Source organism: Aquarana catesbeiana, linkage group LG10 (assembly GCF_042186555.1).
Source record: "Aquarana catesbeiana isolate 2022-GZ linkage group LG10, ASM4218655v1, whole genome shotgun sequence".
NCBI lineage: Eukaryota > Metazoa > Chordata > Amphibia > Anura > Ranidae > Aquarana > Aquarana catesbeiana.
Window position 1 is genome coordinate 207860096 of NC_133333.1, and position 9044 is coordinate 207869139.

General features: G+C 42.9%; 1 long non-coding RNA gene across 1 annotated transcript; it reads left to right on the top strand.

Annotated features, from left to right (window-relative positions):
- Positions 1-278: 278 nt before the first annotated feature.
- On the top strand, positions 279-8531 carry LOC141111161 (uncharacterized). Its single transcript, XR_012236392.1, has 3 exons — positions 279-1490; positions 3281-3420; positions 5552-8531. It is a non-coding gene; the product is annotated as an uncharacterized lncRNA (long non-coding RNA).
- Positions 8532-9044: the final 513 nt, after the last annotated feature.

A 9044-nucleotide genomic window follows, 5' to 3' on the forward strand; every position in this document is an offset into this window, starting at 1 on the left:
GGTCTTGGCCATGGTGGAGAGATTAGAATCTGATTGCTTTTCTTTCTTTTATACATGTAACAAGCTGAGATTAGGAGCACTCCCTTTAAGAGAGTGTTCCTAATATCAGCTTGTTACCTACATAGAAAACACATGGGAGCCAGAACTCTTTCTGATTGATAGGGAATCAAATACTTATTTCACTCATTAAAATACAAATCAATTTACAACGTTTTTGAAATGCGTATTTCTGAATATTTTTGTTATTTTGTCTCTCACTGTTAAAATAAACCTACCATTACAATTAGACGGATCATTTCTTTGTCAGTGGGCAAATGTACTTTTTTCCCTCACTGTAATAACTGGGTTTTCAAAGGTATTTGGTGCTTACAAAGTGGATTTATATCCCTAGTGACTGTTGAGGAATATGTTTAAATGAATGATTATACGCTCAGAGTTCAGCATTAAACGGATTTGGTTCTGGGCCAGTGCCTCTCACCAGTTGCGACATTGCTTATTGGCTGCGGCAAAAATTAAAGCACAAGTGTTGAGTGTGTACAGCCCTGAGCAGCTGCATGCCCTTCCTTAGTGTGGGCAGTAAAACCGGCAGCTCAACCTTCTGCTTTTTCCTCCCCCTGGCCGCCTGTGTGAATGAGCCATAAGGGGCATATTTATGAAGCGGGGAATAAAACACATGCATCTGGAAGATTTACCTGCAGTGAATGTTTGAATATCAGATTCATTGCTTTATATGTATGCCCCTAAATTAACCTACCACACATACACCCCTTATATAAAAAAAAAAAAAAAAAATGGGGGTGGGGGGCACGCACTCCAAATAAAGTGTGTGTGGGGGCGATATGAGAATACATTTTTAAGCACATTTTTTTCCAATGCCGTTCAGCAAAATTTTGCAGTTAAATCGATTTTGCCTAAATTATCATTATTATGCTTATCCACCAAGAATGCCAGGAAAGGAGTGATCTCACACGGCGATATCAGCCATGGCAGACTGCGTAATCCAGTCATGACCGGTATATTTTAAGGCGTGTGGGTGGTTAGAGATGCGGTTTTGGGTTTCTAGAGACATGAACAGTTTGATTCCCTCGTAGATGCAAGTCCATCAGCGCTTCCCCTTTAAGAGCAGACTGCGGCACCTTAGATGAACTCCGCTGCAGACGGAGAAGGAGAAGGGAAAAAAAAAAATCCAAACGCTTTGCAGCATCGCCGTCCTTCATGATGTCATTGTACAGGTGTCAGCTTGCAGGAGCCGAGACACTCTCTCTCCAGCTTGTTGCTAGGACATGAAGGGGAAAGCGGCCCCCGATTGGTCCCCGGATTTCCCCACGTGAGCCAATAGAGAGCGATCAGCGGGGAGCAGCGACAAAAAAAAAAAAAAAAAAAATGACGATTCTTTTCTTCTTCGGGGACAAATAACGTGTTGGAAACCATCGTCCGGGATTCTGGGCTCCACAGGGGCCACACAAAGGCCAACAAAAGAAAATCCGGGGGTAGAGGAAGTGTCGGGGGGAGGGGGGATTTAAAGGGAAAAAAGGAATTAAAAAAGAGAACAGGTTTAATATTTTAAAGGCACAGGATGGGAATTGAGGGTCCTTCATAATACATTCAGTAAAAGAACATTCACAGATACCGTAAAGCGTGATGCCTAAAAAAAAAAAAAGATGATGGCAGCATAGTGGGTGCAGTTATTTGCAATTGCGCGCAACAAAAAAATGCCGCTGTTTTGTTGCCACCTTTGGCCTAACACAGCTGTGCACACAGATCCGTAGACCACACTGCTGAATAGTTCTGTAAGGCCCGTGTATTTGAGTATTTGGTTCTGTACGGCCCCCACACATCGTATCCAATCAAAGTGAATGCGAGTAATTTTTCAAAATATTTTTTTTGCACATTTTTTATTTATTACTTTTTATTTATTTTTTTTTTAATTGTCAGCAATGTGGTTATATTGGGTTTATGGTATATTTGTCAGTCTAATCTGTTTAAAGGGGAGCTCTGCAGAGTAAGGAAAGCAGAGGTTTATATGTGCTCTGAACGTGCATTAATACAGGGAATGATTACTAATATACTCCCATTGAATTTTTCTTTATAATAGTTTTGCACAATCCCTTTTCAGGAAATTGACAGTAGGAGGTTCTGCACTGTGAACCAAATTGAATCTTGTACAGAGAGGACCACAGGAGTGCAATAGTGTCAAACTATACTATAGGCCAGGAAAGCAACACCATTGCAGCAATGCACGATTTACGGTGCGTTACCGCAACACACAAGTGGTGGTGCCGCCACTTACTTTTAATGTTGCAACTTTGCAAGCTCACAGATAGGAACCTTCTATGAGTTGTGAAGAACTAATTTCAGTACATGTCCAAGGTTTAGGTGCATTGCAACTCTTTCAAAATAATGCAACACATGTTGGAATGCATGGGGTAGCGCACCCAGGCCCAATGCAACCATAAGGGTGGCTTAGGCACCCACCTTGAGGTGTAGTAAAATTTGAGTCCTCAGCCACTTGCTGGGGATTTGGATTTTTAACATGCTGCAAACGTGCTTTTTAACAAGCTAAATCTTGGATTTCAATGTGGGAGTGATACAAGCATGAAAAAAACTGACAGCTCCGGTCGGAGCTGCTGTACTAACCATGCAAAGTTAGTTCAGCAATCCCCCCCACTGAGCTGTTGTGTTCTGACAGGGGGGCGGCCCCCCTGCCAGAACACTCCGATCAGCGCTCTCTGCCATTGGCTGAGAGCGCTGGTTGGGAGTCGGTCGACTGCTGGTTTTCCAGCTCGTTGGACATACACACGGCCGAATGACTTGCTTCTGTCAGACAGCCTGACATGCACACGGCCCAAATGTCGGACATTTTTTTTTTTTAGGCACCTTTTGCAAGGGGAAGGTTGAAATTTGACTTGTGGTTCAATGCAGGTTATGAAAACAGCCAATCACACAATCCAGAAATATGTATGCACACACAGCACGCCTCCAAAATGCTGTATTGAAGGAATGTGACCTTTTGGGTATTTTACTTCTAGAAAGGTTGATGCCAACATATTAAATTGCGAATTGGCTCGTGTAGAGAATTTCTGCATCTATTAAAATCTGCAGTGCTAGTTTTAGATGGAATGAACATTTCATTACTCTTTCATTAGTAATTGTTGGGCTGTATCCAATGGTAGAGATTTGTCACTATGTGACTTTAAAATGGGGTTTTCTGCACTATGCTTTTCTTGAAGTCCATTGAAGGACACAGGAAGTCTTTAACCTGTTATTCTGCTGTCTACAGGAGGGTTGGACTGTGCCAAACGGTATGTCAACTCAGGATAATTTCTCCTACTACCAACATGCCCCAGTTGTATGGCAAAGCAGTACTGGGAACATGATCATGAACACAAATGGCTGAGACCTCCTTAAATTGACTTTACGGTGAGTTTATAAATCCTGTGTTCTTTCTGGTCCATTGAGGGACACAGGAATAATTAAACCTTCAGTATGTCCACAAGCAGTCCAAATGAGGGGTGGGCAACAGCAAACAAAAGCTAACAGACCCAAACTGGCTGCAGTTTATTAGCCACCTGAGGGAACTTTACCTCGAAGCTGGCATCAGATGATCTGGGAAACAGTTGCCAGCTTGCCAAAACCCTAGCAGCCCTCACAGATCTAGGAGAGCCCAATCCTTGAAACCTAACAATGTTATGTCTGAGTCACCTTGAGATAGTGGGATGAGAAGCCAGAGCACCCTTCTGGTGTTCATTCGGAATGCCAAAAAGATAATCAGTCTTTCTGAAAGAAGCAGCGGTTGACAGGTAGACTTGCACACCCCAATTTACATCCAGACAATGAAGGAAAATGTTCCTTTTGGTGAAGTGAAACCAGAGGGATGGGAAAAACAAGGCCCTGTCCTGGTTTGCAGTGAACGGTAGAAACTACCTTAAGCAAGACGCAAGTCCATGGGCTTCAAAACTACTTTGTCCCTATGCCAGTGGCAGAACTATCAGGGTCCTAAAGGTCACACTTACGACTGAGGCCTGGTGTTACGCCACTGTGGGCGGGGGGGCGAGCCCAAGCAGTGTTGCCAGTGTAAAAAAAAAAAAGTGCCTGTTAAAACTACACTTGTCCCATGTTTCCTCTGCCCCCATCCGGCCCGAGCCCAGCTGCGCAGATTACTAATCGGCCAGTCCGGGAATGCCTTGGTCAGGTGGGCGGTGACATCATAGCTCTTGCCGCCTTTCCAGCAAGTTTGAAACCAACTGCAAGGAGGGAATGCGAGGGAGAGGAGGACCAAAACCTGCAGGCAATTACAGGAGGTCCGTGTGTGGCAACTCCAGGCCGCACAGAGTCTGTGGGGCAGTCAGTTACTCTATGGGAGGTCACTTATGTAAGGGGCGAGTAGAGATCCTAAGGTAAGGGCAACACTGATATAAAGGTTTCCCTCATATCAGTTTGCCTCATACTTTCCACCTTACATCAGGGTCTGCAGCGTTCACACTTGCACTGTAGGGTAAACCCTGAGGACTCTGATGTACTGTTAAGGGGAACTCTGATGTAAAGGGGGCTCTGGTAACTCTGATGTTAGGGGGGATTTTAATGTACGGGCAGGAAGGGGGCCCACTGCAGAACACGTGAAAGGTCCCCACACCAGGAGCAAGGGCCCCAGGCTCGGAGGGAAGGGCCCCAGGCTTAGGTCAGGGCCTTCATTGTTTTTTGCACTGGTGCCTGAGGGTTCTAGTTATGAATCTGCCCTATACACAACCAAAAGGGGTTCCTAGTGGATAAGGTTACCAGTTTAGACACTCACCTTGCAGAGGTGATGGCTACAAAACACACCACCTTGTCGGTGAGAGTAGAGAAAGGAATGGGTTCAAAGTGCGGTTTCTATAATGCAAAGAACCAGATTCAGATCACACAGAAGAATAGACAGGGCGAGCTACATGGAAAGACAAATATTTTAAAGGAGTTGTAAAGGCAGTTTTTTTTATCTTAATGCATTAAGATAAAAAGCCTTCTGTGTGCAGCAGCCCCCCTAATATATGCCTGAGCCCCATCTCTGTCCCCTTTGATTGGCTGAGACACAGCAGCGGCGCCATTGGCTCCCGCCGCTGTCAGTTAGACAATCAGGAGAGAGAGGGGGCAGGGCCGAACGGCAGCTCTGTGTCTGAATGGATAGACGGAGCTGCAGCTCGGCTTGGGTGCCCCCATAGCAAGCTGCTTGCTGTGGGGGCACTCAACAGGAGGGAGGGGCCAAGAGCAGCGAAGAGAGACCCGCGAAGGAGGAGGATCGGGGCTGTGCTGTGCAAAACTACAGCACAGAGGAGGTAAGTATAACACGTTTGTTATTTAGAAAAAAAAGAGACTTTACAATCACTTCAATAAAAAGGTCAAAGAAGGCCAACAGCCTCCAAAACTGAATAGAAGGAGCAGAAACGTAAAGCGGAATTTCACACTCTCAATCAACACTGACTATTTTTAATCCTTGTGCTGTATATGCTATATCATATTTACTTGTTTTAAACTTTTATTTACTTTTTTTAAGTTACTTTCTGGTTTCTATGCCTAGGCAAATGATACAATACATCCCAGGAGTCTTCAGGAGGGACTTTCTCAGCTTAGCTTACCCTCTCCTGCTTGCATGCCTGAGAGCAAGTGGAGTCCAGGAAGTAAATGCTACATGAATCATCTGCCCTTACTCAAGATGGACATGGCCAGAAATGATAGAGGGTGTTCTCAACAAAATAAAGCATGGTAACATGGAAAGTTGGGCGAGTTTGCTTTGAATATTAAAAATTAATTAAACAGCATTTTTGGTTTGTGGTGCTCAGATGAAGTGTAGTTCCACTTTAAGAGATTAAACTGTCCCTCAAAACCATGGGCGCCTGCCAGGAAGTGGTGTAGCACATGCGTCTGTGCCAGTCTGGAGTAATTAGGATCACAGCAATGCCCCTTTTGGGTTGGGGAACAGTGGAAAGGTTGGAGTAAAACACTAGAAATCGTTCTGCCACAGACACTGGAACAACGAACCCTTGATCCAGAAAATTAAACCGGGTTTGATGTAGATCTGCTAATCTGTGCAATGACACATCAAGGGTGGAGGCAAAAACATGAAGAAGGGCCAGGGAGCAAAACTCCAGTCCTGGGTAACTCCTACACCCAAGTGGCTGAGATGAAATTTGCCCAAGTGTCATCAAAGATTAACAAAACAGACAGATTCTAAACCTTTCATATCAAGGAAGGCTTGGTCTGAGGAGTTGGAAGACTGAGTGCTAGATGTTGTGGGTGGACTGGGAGCCAAACTTAAAGGGTCTCAATGTGTTGAGTAACAAAAGTGAAGTTTCTTAGTGATTAGAGAGGAATATTCTGTTCCCGAGGCTTCTTCTACTGCGGAAGATCGGTGCTCTTGCCATCAGTAGCATTCTTGATAACAATACCAAGAACTGGTCCAGGGTAGGTGGGAGGATGACGATAGTGCCACTAACTAAGCAAATTCGCTCTTGTATGGCCAAGCTTTGGAGCAGAGGATAAGCTGATTCTAGGCTGCAGACATCAGCACAGTCAATCAATATACTACAAATAATCCCAGAGCTGTTAATAAGTGAGTTTGTCTATCCTCTCCCTTGTCTAGAAGTAGACATGTTGCAACCAGGTGATAGTAAGGCAGTGTACAGGCTCAAACTAAGAGCGAGGCCTCAGGTATTCATAAAAGACAGCTGGTAGGGTGGCAAGAGGTGACCAAAATCACTGTTGGTGGGCAGCAGGTATAAATCAAGCTCCACGTGGCTCTTTGCAAGCAGGAAAATGCTGTATGTGGGGAAAGAGCACATGTACAACACTCTACCTGGCAGATGTGTCACCATTCACTCCCACAGTGTTAACCCCCTTTCTCAGAAAAAAACCAACAGGAAATAAAGGTGCCCTTTAGTGCAAGCACTTTAGCAATGCCAGAGGCTCTGGACTTGGACAGTTTCAACCATAATAGAGTCTGGAAAACGCCCCACCTGAAACCCAGTGCCAAAGATCCCTTCCAGGCTATCCCCATAACGTCCAGTCTGTTGGGGTCTGGCCACAGTACTCCAAAAGCTGGACAACTGTGCCAAATAGCTGAAATCGGAGAGACAAAGCTCCAGCCGTGATGTAGACAAGTGTCTTGAGTGCAAATCAAAAAAAAATTGCCTACAAATATTTGTTTTTTTGTTTTGCTAGTGCCCAATCTTCCTGTAGGCCACAGTATAACCCAAACGTTAGACATTTCATGTATCATAATGTTAGAGTAATAAAATATTAAATGCATATGGAAGAGAATATTTATTTCTAAATACTAGTGGAAAGGGCAAGATGGTGACCTGATATTTTTCAGTTTAATCTCTTTCTGTAGTTTTTCTTCTTTGGTTGGTATTGCAGGGGATCTGGATAGTGGCAATTACTGACTGGTTCATTCTTTTATTAGACAAAGCAATTGCCTAATTTTCTCTCTTTAGAGTGCTGGGAATAGGGTAATTGTTATATCTCTATTATTTACACCCAGTCCATCTCTCCCTCCTTCCTATCTAATGCTCCTCTCCTGAAATACTCTGCTCTACTGGAGGACTCAGCTCCTTCTGCTCTCTCCTCTCCTGGAATACTCTGTCTGCACTACTGGAAGACTGTTCGCTGTCACTCTCACCTTGATGGGCTGATTAATGAAAACACAAAAAATAAAGGTCATGAAACTTGAATGCAATTGGCTCCTATGGTCATTAGCTCCATTTTTTTAATCCACGTTTGAAAAGTATATCCATAAAATACAATCTTTAAAAAAAAAATTGTACTCAGCTGGTTTCCAAATTCCATTGTGTATTCTGAACACTTCAACAATAAGTCTAATTAGTGTCTTATTCTGGTGAAGTGGTGAACGCAGAGGACTCTGTCGCCCTCTACTGGTCACTTTTATCCAGACCCCCGATTTGTAATAGAAAGTTATATGACATCCTGCAGTGATGTTACCCCTAAGATTCTTGTAGCATTTGTTCTTCCCACACAGCAATGACCTTTACCTTCTACAGAACAGATCTGGGGTCAATTTTGGAGTAACAGTGCCAAGAAAACAAAAAATGAATGCCAAAATATTTTAAAAATCTACAAACTCATAGCAAATGGAAATAATGTAGATGACTTGTTTTTGGAAGTTTCTTAGCAATTAGCAGTGTAAAAATCTTGTGGGGATTGCTAGGATGTAGATTTAGTTTTTGTTTTAGAATAGATATATACATACATACATATACACACACTCTATAAAAAAATTAAATTATATATAGCCACACACCGTGTTTCCCCGAAAATAAGACCGGGTCTTGTATAAAATGTTGTGTACAAAAAACACACTAGGGCTTATTTACAATAATCTACATTTATTCAAATATAGTCATATCATGACGATCTTAAAAAGGTTGTAACCCTAAAAAAAAAAAAAATTATATATATATATATATACAGACATTAATGGCTGTGTTGACTTATTTTGAGGGGACAGCAAATTTACACTGTTATACAAGCTGTACACTCACTACTTTACATTGTAGCAAAGTGTCATTTCTTCAGTGTTGTCACATGAAAAGATATAATAAAATATTTACAAAAATGTGAGGGGTGTACTTACTTTTGTGATCTATATATATATTTTTTGTTATATCCTGATCCTTTAAAGCATGGTAGACAACACAGTACTTGTGTGCTGTGTCATTTAAACCTCTCTATGTTCTAAAAAACCTGGAATACAACAATGAAATGTTTTTTAAAAAGTTCCCATTTCCCCTGTCTTCGCTCTCCCTCTCCCCCTGTTAGCGCAAGAGTCCGCATTATGACATTCTGTGATCCCAAAATACAAAAAAGGAGACATACTCAGAGGCGTAACTAGAATCTTCAGGGCCCCAGTGCAAGAAACCATGAAGTGCCCTCACCAGGGGCGTTGCTAGGTCTACAAAAGATCTCGGGCTAGAGCCCATAGCAGCTAAGTAAGGAAAGTCATACACTTTGGCGGGCATACACATGAATATAATATGTGTGTGTATATACACACA